Source organism: Phyllobates terribilis, unplaced genomic scaffold (genome assembly GCF_046119375.1).
Source record: "Phyllobates terribilis strain yellow unplaced genomic scaffold, ASM4611937v1 Scaffold_2__4_contigs__length_985480577, whole genome shotgun sequence".
In the NCBI taxonomy this organism is placed as follows: domain Eukaryota; kingdom Metazoa; phylum Chordata; class Amphibia; order Anura; family Dendrobatidae; genus Phyllobates; species Phyllobates terribilis.
The window spans coordinates 23,941,238-23,955,286 of record NW_027362762.1 but is presented as its reverse complement, the minus strand read 5'-3'; the positions used below and the strand labels follow the sequence as shown (position 1 = coordinate 23,955,286).

The following is a 14,049-nucleotide window of genomic DNA, read 5'->3' as shown; positions in this document are numbered from 1 at the left end:
CCCTAAAGGTGCAGCAGTATCAATACCCTTGCCAATCTCAAGGAATAGCCTGGATGGTCATGTCATCATACTGCAAGTGAGCGAGGCGTAGACCAGGTTGTGTGTGATGTCTTAGCATGAGTAGATGCATAGGGACAGGAGTCAGGGGCATCATGTCCAGTTCAGCAACCTTCACACAACCCGTTACTTCGTCTGGATCTACTCCTTGTGGATCTTCTGGACAGGGGTGGATTCTGTATCACTGCTATCAGGAGAAGCATTGGCTTGAGTAGACCCCATGATGGAATTGAATGATCTTACAGTATCATGTACCTTTTCCTGTCCTTCGGCAACGGGTTTTAAGTACTGGGTTATACAATTAAGACAAGGCACTACCACGGTGAGAGTGTGCGGTTTAGGTTCGCACGCTTGTATATGAATTGGCTCGGAATAATCAGGATTTATTGGCAACAAGTAAGGTTCATGAGATTGATTGAAGATGAATTTGCTGGAAAGGAACTGCTGACATCGATCAATTATCTGGACTACCGCTACTAGGGTGGATCTGTGATTATGGGAGACATTTAGGGAGAAGGAGCAGAATCTTTGGGTTCCAAAGTGTCAACACTCCTACCAAATATTTCTACATGGAGGAATTTTTGAAGCCCAGACTCATCAGGCAAAACCTCCTTAATAGAAAGCTTGGAGCCTGACGGAGGGCGTGCGTTCCTATTATAGAGCTTGTGGTAATTTTCAGATGGCAAGCCCCAGGCGGAAACCCAAGCAGGGGAACTCCAGATCTGAGGTGTGAGTGGAGGGACCACTATCCTCCGGTCTCACTCTCCTTTGTGCCATCTTCATTGGCATGTGAGGACTCTGGAGCTGCAGGAAAGGTGATTGATGTTTTTATGCCCAGAGTCTGAACGTTCCTTTTATTTCTCTGGTGTCGTAATTAAGACTCATGGCTGTGATATTCCACCTGACCATGACCATGTCTTCCAAATGGAATTTCTTCATTTTCAGCACATTGATTTTGGTCCTTCCCCTAGTGACACTTTGCTGTTTTACTTGGGGAAGTCACGAGATTATCAATCTCATTCATACATCTGATTGGTTAGCCAATCAGATTTCTCGATGGGCTTCATTGTTTTCAGCATTGCATCAAAGATATTCCTTGTTCCATCTCATTACCCAGATGACGGTGCAATTCCCCTGCTCTCAAGGACATAACTACCTATACGTAGAGTGTATCCATTCAGATGCTACAGTGGCTTATGAAAGTATTCACCCCCTCGGCTTTTTCCCTATTTTGTTACATTACAACCTGTGTGTAAATATTTTTGTAATCTGATTTGTGTGTGATGCATCAGCACTAAATAGTCGAAGTTGGTGAAGTGAGAAAAATATCGGCATAAATTTAATTTATGGGATCAAATAAGTAAAAATTGGAATGTGCATATGTATTCACCCCTTTTACTATGAAGCCCCTAAAAATGTCTGGTGCAAATAGTTCCTTTCATAAGTCCCATGCTTAGTGACAGGATGTCCCCCTTTGTGCAATCTAAGTGTCACATATCTGTCAGTATATACACTTTACCTGTTCTGAAAGGCCACAGAGGCTGCAACATCATTAACCAAACACCATGAAGACCAAGGAGATCTCCAAACAGCACCATGAAGACCGAGGAGATCTCCAAACAGCACCATGAAGACCAAGGAGATCTCCAAACAACACCATGAAGACCGAGGAGATCTCCAAACAGCACCATGAAGACCAAGGAAATCTCCAAACAACACCATGAAGACCGAGGAGATCTCCAAACACCACCACGAAGACCAAGGAGATCTCCAAACAACACCATGAAGCCCAAGGAGATCTCCAAACACAATGAAGATCAAGGAGATCTCCAAACACAATGAAGACCAAGGAGATCTTCAAACAACACCGTGAAGCCCAAGGAGATCTCCAAACACAATGAAAACCAAGGAGATCTCCAAACACAATGAAGATCAAGGAGATCTCCAAACACAATGAAGACCAAGGAGATCTTCAAACAACACCGTGAAGACCAAGGAGATCTCCAAACAAGTCAAGGACAAAGTTGTTGAGAAGTATAAGTCAGGGTTGGGTTATAAAAAAAATCCCAATCTCTGATGATCCCCGGAGCACCATCAAATCCATGATCATCAAATGGAAAGAACATGGCACCATAACAAATCTGCCAAGAGAGGGCACCCACCAAAACTCTCAGCCCGGGCAAGGAGGGCTTTAATCAGATAGGCAGCACAGAGCCAAAGGTAGCCCTGAAGGAGCTGCAGAGTTTCCCAGCAGAGACTGGAGTATCTGTCCATACGACCACAATAAGCCGTACACTCCATAGAGGTGGCCTTTAAGGAAGAGTGGGCAGAAAAAAAGACTTTACTTAGAAACAAAAATTGTAAGGCTTGTTTTGAGTTTGAAAAAAGACATCTGGGAGACTCTGCAAATGTATGGAGAAAGGTGCTGTGGGCAGATGAAACCAAAATTGAACCTTTTGGACATCAAGGTAAACACTATGTCTGGCACCAAACAAGACAACTCATCACCCCAAGAACACCATCTCCACAGTCAAACATGGTGGTTTCAGCATCCTGCTGTGGGGATGTTTTTCGGCAGCAGGGACAGGGAAAATGGTGGAGGGGAAGAGGGATGGTGCGAAATGCAGGGATATTCTTGAGCAAAACTTGTTTCAGTCTGTCTGTGGTTTGAGACTAGGACGAAAGTTCACCTTCCAACAAGACAATGACCCAAAGCATACTGCTAAAGCAACACTCGAGTGGTGTAAGGGGAAACATGTAAATGTTCTGGAGTGGCAAAGTCACAGCACAGACCTTAATCCAATGGAGACTCTGTGGTCAGACTTGAAGATTTCTGTTCTCCAGAGGAAACCATCAAACTTGAAGAAGCTGTTTTGCAAGCTCGTATAGTTTTGCCTTGAGGAATGGGCAAAAATCCCAGTGCCAAGATGTGGAAAGCTCATGGAGACTTATCCAAAGCGACTTGCAGCTGTAATTGCCACAAAAGGAGGCTCTACAAAGTACTGACTTTAGGGAGGTGAATAGTTATGCACACTGAAGTTTTCAGTTATTTTGTCCTATTTGTTGTTTGCGTCACAAAAAAAAAGAAAACCAAAATGTTCACAGTTGTCGGCATGTCCTTTGCATGAACTGATGAAAACCTTCAAAAAACAGTGAAATTCCAGATTGTGAGATAGCAAAACACGAAAAATGCAAAGGGAAGTGAATACTTTCAAAAGCCATGTCTGCCTACACAAAAGACAACTTGGAGAAGGGTTTCATTCGGAAATCCAAATCTCCTGCTGGAGTGAGGTTCTTCTTTGTGAAGTAGAAGGATGGATCTCTCAGGCTGGGTATAGAACAGGGTTGGAATAAGCACGTGGAAAAGGATTTTTTTCCCTTTGCCCTTCATATCCAAACTCTTCAAAACAATTAAGTGAACCTCTATTTTTTCCAAACTCGACTTCTGCTGAGCTCACAATTTGATTCACATAAAGGTGAAAGCAGCATTTAATTCTCACGAAAAGCCACTATGAAGATCACACCCTTCAGTATATGCAACCTGTCGCGTCCCAGCATTTCATGAATGAGGTCTTCTGAGATGTTTAGAGTCAATACGTCTTTGTGTAGGTGGACGATATTCTAATTTTCCCCCAACATTTGGATTCTCACAGGATTTGTTTGTGCATCAAGCTTAACATATGCCTGTTTCCCCCATAAAGAGTCGCCATTTTTACATATATTATTTTCCTCTGGAGATGGATCCTGTAAAGATTTAGTCAGTTGAAGTCTGGCCGGGGTCTGTGGGCCTTAAAGCTCTGCGACAATTCCTTGGTTTTGCCAGTTAGTACTGGTATGTCTTTAAAACTACTCTCAATTAGTTTCTCCTCTGCTGACCCTTACTTGTAGAAGTGCAAACTCTCAAAACTAGCCAAATTTTGTAGTTATATCTCCTCCACCTAGGTTCTGACATTATTAATCAGTTTTTCTTGAGGTAAAAGCTTCTGCTGTAGGATTAGGACTCGTAGCAGTCCAATGAGACTAAGCCAAGAACCATCCCTGCGGTTCTCCAAAATAGTTTCTCCTACAGAGAGGATAATTTCCATTGGACATCAGGAACTCCTTGGCATAAAGTTAGATGTGGGGACATAGCGGCATGTCGTGGAGGGAGGTAAACTTCCTGTAACTAAATATGCTGTATTATAAAAAGTTTGAAGATCTTCCATCTGCCTGAGACTCAATCCTTCTTCTAGGTACAATTTGTTCTTATGTATGATCCACCAGGAAAGCACCACAAAGCAGCTGCAGTTTGTGATTTTTATTTATTGAGGAAAATTATCCAATATCACATGTCTGTGAGTGGCAAAAGTATGTGAACCTTTAGAATTAGCACATAATTTGAAGATGAAATTAGAGTCTGTCATCCTTTTGCTTAAAAACACCAATCAGGTGTGAGTAGGTAACATTTGTGAAAGTGTAACACGGCACGAAAAACACTAAATTACTTACCGGTAATGTGATTTTCCTGAACCCATGACAGCACCACAACGAGAGAGGGGATCCGCCCATCAAAGACAGGAAACCTACAGAATAAAAGGGAGGCGCCTCTCCACCACCTCAGTTGTTTACAGAGCATGAGAGGACACTACTTAATAGTTATATACCCCATGATTCTTCCTTCTACACACCGCGTGAATCAAACACCACAAAGGAAATGAAGTGATCATCCTTTACCAGACAGGAGGGAATATAATATAAGGGTGCTGTCATGGGCTCAGGAAAATCATATTACCGGTAAGTAATTTTGTGTTTTCCTATCACTCATGACAGCACCACAACGAGAGATTTACAGAGAAACTTTAAAGTTAGGGTGGGACCACAGCCTGTAGAACCGTTCTCCTAAAGGAAAGGACAGCAGAAGATACCAGATCAAGCCTATAGTGTTTATAGAAGGTGCAGGGTGAAGACTGAATCGCAACCTTACATATTGCTTAATGGGGACATCCGCTTTCTTATTGTTCTGCCTTGGATTCCCCGGATTAGCACAGAAAGTAGGGTGCACAATCTCCTGACTTCTGATTAACCGACCAAGCTTGAATGTCACTAACTTACCATGATGAAGTCAGGGCCACCAGAATAATAGTCTTTAATGTGAAGACCTTGAATCCATGGGTTCAAGCGATGGGTTTGTTAGAGCCGCAAGCACTGGATTCAGATCCCGGGGTGCCATCTTTGGACTGGAAATGGGCCTAGATCCAAAGCTCACTTTCAAATCCATGCTTATTCAATGCAGGTTGGACACTGTTCCAGTTGTCTATGGCTCAAAAGGTCCACTTGCAATTTTCTCCCCTTTTATAGGAGGTGCTGTTAAAGATAAAAGGTGAGACTTTGCCATCTGAACTAATTTGACATAAGTGTCATTAGGGACCTTGGCCGAGTTCCTCCATAATAGTTTATGCAAGCTGAAGCTACTCTGTTGTATGACAAGACTTTACATGGTGACCATGTATACATGAATGGAGCTTTCTTATATACTGCCTGAAACTTCTTTAGGTTAGAGGAACCAGATCTTTAGAGGCAACACACGGGTGTGTACCTGTGACTCTGCTACAACTGGCTTCTGCCGCCGTTTTAACAAGGTTCCCCCTCAAGGACAGGAAACCAACTGAGGGGGTGGAGATGTGCCACCCTTTTATTCTGTAGGTTTTCTGTCCTCTAAGGGTGGATCTCCTCTCTCGTAGGAAAAAGGAGATTTCTAAGGTCCTTACAATAAGAGTTGTTGATCAGGATATAAAAGCTTACAAAATAATCTCTAAAGTGTCTGGACTTCACCAATCCACAGTCAGATGGATTGTATACATGGAGGAAGTTCAAGTCCTTTATTATCCTCCCTGGGAGTGGTCGGCCAACAAAGTGCATTCAAAGAGAAAGGTGTCTAACCATCTAGGAGGTCATACAGGAACCAAAGGTAACTTCTAAGCAACTAAAGGGCTCTCTTACATTAGCTAATGTTGATGTTCATGAGTCCACCATCAAGAGACACTGAACATCAAAGGTGTGCATGGCAGGCGGCAAGTAAAAAGCCACTGCTCTTCAGAAAGAACATTGCTGTCCCTCTTCAGTTTGCTAAAGATCATCTGGAAAATATAGAAGGGTACTGGAACAATGTTGGATGAGACCAAAATAGACCCTTTTTGGTATAAATGAGAAGAGCTTTGATTGGAGAAAGAAAAACCCTGCATTACAGCATAAAGACCTCGTACCAACCGTGACACACTGGGGTGATACTATCATAATTTCAGACAGTTTTGCTACATCTGAGCCAGGATGGCCACCATCTCTGATGAAACAAGGAATTTTGAATTATACCAACAAATTCTAAAAGGAAAATATCCGGACATCTGTTCATGAGCTGAATCTCAAGAGTTCCTCCATCCAATGTGCCGATATAATCAGCAATTACTTTATATGTTTAGACGCAGGGGTGGCATCCGATACTGACAGCAAAGGTTCACATACATATAATTTTAGGACTTGTGTGAAAATCTGATTTAGTTTAAGGTCAAATATAATCTCAATTATGGAAAATTCTGAAGAGTTAAACTTTCAAGCATGACTATATTTGGATTGTGGTGTAGTGTTTCTCCAAGATGGTTTGCTTTGTGTCATTATCCAGTCTGACTTTCACTCCACAGTTGGCCGTAAACCAGCCATACACATTAGGTGGCTGCCGGCCGAATGATGCTTGAACGGCTGAGAGCAGACTCCCATTCACCGGAGCGCTTGTTCAGATGAGTGTTCCTTTGTTCACCATGAGGAAACTGCTGGCTGACGTGTCAGACAGTGGCTTAACTTTGGAAGAATGATACCATCGGCAGTCTGAAATAGACATGCCTGGCCAACATCTCCCTGATGGTCAGTCAGCTGGAGCACCCATACACATTGGACTGTCGGAAGAAATAGTCAATATTGACAAATTTGACTGACATTAATCTAATGTGTATGGGGCCTTAAGTCTTTAAGAAGATTTCCTGACTCCATTGTCTTCCTGTTCAATTTGTCTCTAAATTCTGGAGGTCTCTATTCAAGAATCTACCATCTTTTCAGTTAGCCATTAAAAGGTATCAACCATTGAGGACTCTCAAATCTAAATATTTTTCTATCTACTGGCTAACACGGTACAAAAATATTTTCCTTATATCAAAGATATCCCTGGATTTCCATCCTCAAAATCATGGGTAGACTGAGAGAATGAATCAATTCTTGGAACAGTATCTTCTAGCATTTTCTAATACACATCAAAATAATTGTCCAGACCTAATCGGGCTGAAGTCACTCCTAACAGCTCAGTGTTGGAGGACAGTGGGAACTTTGCGTTCTTTACTGCCTTTAGTTGAAAGCCTCGTCTTCCATTGCCCATGAGCTTCCTGCTAAAGAGAGGCTTCATCTAGACATGCCTGACACCTGAACCAATGATCAACCCAATCAGCAGCCACGACAATGGCCAAAAAGAATGCGGAGGATAAGGTTTTGGTCTTTACTAAGAACATCAGCGATAATGCACTTACCAGAAGCATGCCCGGAGATTCATCGGCTTTGACAGTGTTTATTTGCTCGATCGCTTTACTTTTCATCTATAATTGACTTCTGCTCTTCCTAGCAAAGCCTCTATGTCTCTCTCTTTTGCCCTCTGGCTTCTGACAACTTCTGTACTGAGATGAAGACTTCTGGAACAAGGCGAAGAGGAAGACCTGCAACCTGATGACTTGATACAATCAAGATAATGGCAGAGAAGACTTTGGTGGACCTGTCTAGGCTTGTACAAGATCAATCTTCCTACAGAATGGTCATCCATCAAGTCACCATAGCTCGAGATTTGCCCAACATCCCAACATGGAATATAAAGTCAAACAAATATTAGAAGTTTGTGGGAAGCTACTGTACTTAAGTGATATGAAGGGATATAGTCGATGAAAAGAAAAGTTGGGTTCCTTTAAAAGAAAAAAATCCGGGCAGACCGTGTTGTACTAAAATATCGCTGTAGAGTCAGACCCAGATTTGTTGGTTTTAACCTACAGGTATAAGAAGTCACAAAGAGATCCAGGACAAGGACAAGGAACTTTCTGCTAATGGCTAAAGAGTGTCCTCGTGTTTGTGTCAGACTCGGAGAAGAAGATCCCAGGTGAGGTCCGCTGTCGTTGGATGAAGTCTGGGCACTGTAGAGTAAACCGCGGCTCCTCCAGAAGAGATGGTTGGATTGGGGTAGAAGGCATCTGAACGGTTCTGGATCATGTTGCTATTTGAACGTCCTGGAGGCCAAAATCTTGGATGTTACATTCATTTTTAATGTTTTTATCTTTTCATGTAGTGTTTGTCCCCATGCTTATTTTATTGAAGTGCAATGTTCCCCAGCCTCCTGATCGGCTGACAGTTCAGACCAGTTTCATCCTGGTGTGCTTTCCTCTCCAGCAGCACTGACGGTAGCCGGGTCAGGAGCCAAAACCACTCTCTACTGCTCCCGGCATGCTTCAGAGCAGTGCTTGCAAGCTCTATTTTATGGAGTTTGTAAGTGCTGTGCAAGTAACTGAGGTAATGAGCAAAAAAAAATACAATAGCAGCTATCAGGGGAGGAGTTCAATAACAGATGACTGGAAAGTTTCCCAGTACCACCATCGTGGGGATAAATTGTGACGTGAATGGATTCTTATGCAGCCAGTGTGAGCCTGTCCATTCTTCCATCTTTGAATCCACCATAAAATCATTTGCTCCTCACAATGAACAATCTGTAATGTCTTCCTTTGCTCTGCGAGCGATAGGTGACATCTTGCAGGACGTCTTAGCCTTTCTGGGAGTGACAGACAACGCCTCTGTAAGGCATTCACATTCTCCCCCCTACAGGATTAACAGGCAATGTCTCCGTAGCACTCCCCCCCCCCACTCCAGGATTGACAGGTGACATCTCCATATAACTCCCCCCCACTCCAGGATTGACAGGTGACATCTCCATATAACTCCCCCCCACTCCAGGATTGACAGGTGACATCTCCATATAACTCCCCCCCACTCCAGGAGTGACAGGTGATGTCTCTGTAGCACTCTTCCCCCTCCACTCCAGGAGTGACAGGTGATGTCTCTGTAGAACTCTTCCCCCTCCACTCCAGGAGTGACAGGTGATGTCTCTGTAGGACTCTCCCCGATCCACTCCAGGAGTGACAGGTGATGTCTCTGTAGCACTCTCCCCGATCCACTCCAGGAGTGACAGGTGATGTCTCTGTAGCACTCTCCCCACTCCACTCCAGGAGTGACAGGTGATGTCTCTGTAGCACTCTCCCCCCTCCACTCCAGGAGTGACAGGTGATGTCTCTGTAGCACTCTCCCCACTCCACTCCAGGAGTGACAGGTGATGTCTCTGTAGCACTCTCCCCCCTCCACTCCAGGAGTGACAGGTGATGTCTCCGTAGCACTCCCCCCCCCACTCCAGGATTGACAGGTGACATCTCCATATAACTTCCCCCCACTCCAGGAGTGACAGGTGATGTCTCTGTAGCACTCTCCCCCCTCCACTCCAGGAGTGACAGGTGATGTCTCTGTAGCACTCTCCCCGATCCACTCCAGGAGTGACAGGTCACGTCTCTGTAGCACTCTCCCCCCTCCACTCCAGGAGTGACAGGTGATGTCTCTGTAGCACTCTCCCCCCCACTCCAGGATTGACAGGTGATGTCTCTGTAGCACTCTCCCCCCCCCACTCCAGGATTGACAGGTGACATCTCCATATAACTCCCCCCCACTCCAGGAGTGACAGGTGATGTCTCTGTAGCACTCTCCCCCCTCCACTCCAGGAGTGACAGGTGATGTCTCTGTAGCACTCTCCCCCCCCCACTCCAGGATTGACAGGTGATGTATCTGTAGCACTCTCCCCCCCACTCCAGGAGTGACAGGTGATGTCTCTGTAGCACTCTCCCCCCTCCACTCCAGGAGTGACAGGTGACGTCTCTGTAGCACTCTCCCCCCCCCCACTCCAGGATTGACAGGTGACATCTCCATATAACTCCCCCCCACTCCAGGAGTGACAGGTGATGTCTCTGTAGCACTCTCCCCCCCCCACTCCAGGATTGACAGGTGACATCTCCATATAACTCCCCCCCACTCCAGGAGTGACAGGTGATGTCTCTGTAGCACTCTCCCCCCTCCACTCCAGGAGTGACAGGTGACGTCTCTGTAGCACTCTCCCCCCCCACTCCAGGATTGACAGGTGACATCTCCATATAACTCCCCCCCACTCCAGGAGTGACAGGTGATGTCTCTGTAGCACTCTCCCCCCTCCACTCCAGGAGTGACAGGCGTTGTCTCTGTAGCACTCTCCCTCCTCCACTCCAGGAGTGACAGGTGATGTCTCTGTAGCACTCTCCCCCCTCCACTCCAGGAGTGACAGGTGATGTCTCTGCAACACTCTTCCCCCTCCACTCCAGGAGTGACAGGCGATGTCTCTGTAGCACTCTCCCCCCTCCACTCCAGGAGTGACAGGTGATGTCTCTGTAACACTCTTCCCCCTCCACTCCAGGAGTGACAGGTGACGTCTCTATAGCACTCTCCCCTCTCCACTCCAGGAGTGACCGGTGATGTCTCTGTAGCACTCTCCCCCCTCCACTCCAGGAGTGACAGGCGTTGTCTCTGTAGCACTCTCCCCCCTCCACTCCAGGAGTGACAGGTGATGTCTCTATAGCACTCTCCCCCCCCCACTCCAGGATTGACAGGTGACATCTCCATATAACTCCCCCCCACTCCAGGAGTGACAGGTGATGTCTCTGTAGCACTCTCCCCCCTCCACTCCAGGAGTGACAGGCGTTGTCTCTGTAGCACTCTCCCCCCTCCACTCCAGGAGTGACAGGTGATGTCTCTATAGCACCCCCCCCCCACTCCAGGATTGACAGGTGACATCTCCATATAACTCCCCCCCACTCCAGGAGTGACAGGTGATGTCTCTGTAGCACTCTCCCCCCTCCACTCCAGGAGTGACAGGTGATGTCTCTGTAGCACTCGCCCCCCTCCACTCCAGGAGTGACAGGTGATGTCTCTGTAGCACTCTCCCCCCTCCACTCCAGGAGTGACAGGTGATGTCTCTGTAACACTCTTCCCCCTCCACTCCAGGAGTGACAGGCGATGTCTCTGTAGCACTCTCCCCCCTCCACTCCAGGAGTGACAGGTGATGTCTCTGTAGCACTCTCCCCCCTCCACTCCAGGAGTGACAGGTGATGTCTCTGTAACACTCTTCCCCCTCCACTCCAGGAGTGACAGGTGATGTCTCTGTAGCACTCCCCCCCCCCCACTCCAGGAGTGACAGGCGATGTCTCTGTAGCACTCTCCCCACTCCACTCTAGGAGTGACAGGTGATGTCTCTATAGCACTCTCCCCTCTCCACTCCAGGAGTGACAGGTGATGTCTCTGTAGCACTCTCCCCCCTCCACTCCAGGAGTGACAGGCGTTGTCTCTGTAGCACTCTCCCCCCTCCACTCCAGGAGTGACAGGTGATGTCTCTGTAGCACTCTCCCCCCACCACTCCAGGAGTGACAGGTGATGTCTCCGTAGCACTCCCCCCCACTCCAGGATTGACAGGTGACATCTCCATATAACTCCCCCCCACTCCAGGAGTGACAGGTGATGTCTCTGTAACACTCTTCCCCCTCCACTCCAGGAGTGACAGGTGACGTCTCTGTAGCACTCTCCCCCCTCCACTCCAGGATTGACAGGTGACATCTCCATATAACTCCCCCCCACTCCAGGAGTGACAGGTGATGTCTCTGTAGCACTCTCCCCCCTCCACTCCAGGAGTGACAGGTGATGTCTCTGTAGCACTCGCCCCCCTCCACTCCAGGAGTGACAGGTGATGTCTCTGTAGCACTCTCCCCCCTCCACTCCAGGAGTGACAGGTGATGTCTCTGTAACACTCTTCCCCCTCCACTCCAGGAGTGACAGGCGATGTCTCTGTAGCACTCTCCCCCCTCCACTCCAGGAGTGACAGGTGATGTCTCTGTAGCACTCTCCCCCCTCCACTCCAGGAGTGACAGGTGATGTCTCTGTAACACTCTTCCCCCTCCACTCCAGGAGTGACAGGTGATGTCTCTGTAGCACTCCCCCCCCCCCACTCCAGGAGTGACAGGCGATGTCTCTGTAGCACTCTCCCCACTCCACTCTAGGAGTGACAGGTGATGTCTCTATAGCACTCTCCCCTCTCCACTCCAGGAGTGACAGGTGATGTCTCTGTAGCACTCTCCCCCCTCCACTCCAGGAGTGACAGGCGTTGTCTCTGTAGCACTCTCCCCCCTCCACTCCAGGAGTGACAGGTGATGTCTCTGTAGCACTCTCCCCCCACCACTCCAGGAGTGACAGGTGATGTCTCCGTAGCACTCCCCCCCACTCCAGGATTGACAGGTGACATCTCCATATAACTCCCCCCCACTCCAGGAGTGACAGGTGATGTCTCTGTAACACTCTTCCCCCTCCACTCCAGGAGTGACAGGTGACGTCTCTGTAGCACTCTCCCCCCTCCACTCCAGGATTGACAGGTGACATCTCCATATAACTCCCCCCCACTCCAGGAGTGACAGGTGACGTCTCTGTAGCACTCTCCCCCCTCCACTCCAGGAGTGACAGGTGACGTCTCTGTAGCACTCTCCCCCCTCCACTCCAGGAGTGACAGGCGATGTCTCTGTAGCACTCTTCCCCCTCCACTCCAGGAGTGACAGGTGATGTCTCCGTAGCACTCCCCCCCACTCCAGGATTGACAGGTGACATCTCCATATAACTCCCCCCCACTCCAGGAGTGACAGGTGATGTCTCTGTAGCACTCTCCCCCCTCCACTCCAGGAGTGACAGGTGATGTCTCCGTAGCACTCTCCCCCTCCACTCCAGGAGTGACAGGTGATGTCTCCGTAGCACTCCACCCCACTCCAGGATTGACAGGTGACATCTCCATATAACTCCCCCCCACTCCAGGAGTGACAGGTGATGTCTCTGTAGCACTCTCCCCCCTCCACTCCAGGAGTGACAGGTGACGTCTCTGTAGCACTCTCCCCCCTCCACTCCAGAAGTGACAGGTGATGTCTCCGTAGCACTCCCCCCCACTCCAGGATTGACAGGTGACATCTCCATATAACTCCCCCCCACTCCAGGAGTGACAGGTGACGTCTCTGTAGCACTCTCCCCCCCTCCACTCCAGGAGTGACAGGTGATGTCTCTGTAGCACTCTCCCCCTCCACTCCAGGAGTGACAGGTGACGTCTCTGTAGCACTCTCCCCCCTCCACTCCAGGTGTGACAGGTGATGTCTCTGTAGCACTCTCCCCCCTCCACTCCAGGAGTGACAGGCCATGTCTCTGTAGCACTCTCCCCCTCCACTCCAGGAGTGACAGGTGACGTCTCTGTAGCACTCTCCCCCTCCACTCCAGGAGTGACAGGTGACGTCTCTGTAGCACTCTCCCCCTCCACTCCAGGAGTGACAGGTGACGTCTCTGTAGCACTCTCCCCCCTCCACTCCAGGAGTGACAGGGGATGTATCTGTAGCACTCTCCCCCACACTCCAGGAGTGACAGGCGATGTCTCTGTAGCACTCTCCCCCTCCACTCCAGGAGTGACAGGTGATGTCTCTATAGCACTCTCCCCCCCCCACTCCAGGATTGACAGGTGACATCTCCATATAACTCCCCCCCACTCCAGGAGTGACAGGTGATGTCTCTGTAGCACTCTCCCCCCTCCACTCCAGGAGTGACAGGTGACGTCTCTGTAGCACTCTCCCCCCTCCACTCCAGGAGTGACAGGTGATGTCTCTGTAGCACTCTCCCCCCTCCACTCCAGGAGTGACAGGCGATGTCTCTGTAGCACTCTCCCCCCTCCACTCCAGGAGTGACAGGTGATGTCTCTGTAACACTCTCCCCCCTCCACTCCAGGAGTGACAGGTGACATCTCTATAGCACTCTCCCCTCTCCACTCCAGGAGTGACAGGTGATGTCTCTGTAGCA

General features: G+C 48.3%; 1 protein-coding gene across 1 annotated transcript in view; it reads right to left on the bottom strand.

Annotated features, from left to right (window-relative positions):
- DNHD1 (dynein heavy chain domain 1) overlaps nt 1–14,049 on the bottom strand; it is a 552,395-nt gene that overhangs the window by 115,712 nt on the left and 422,634 nt on the right. The gene's annotated exons all lie outside the window — the stretch shown is intronic.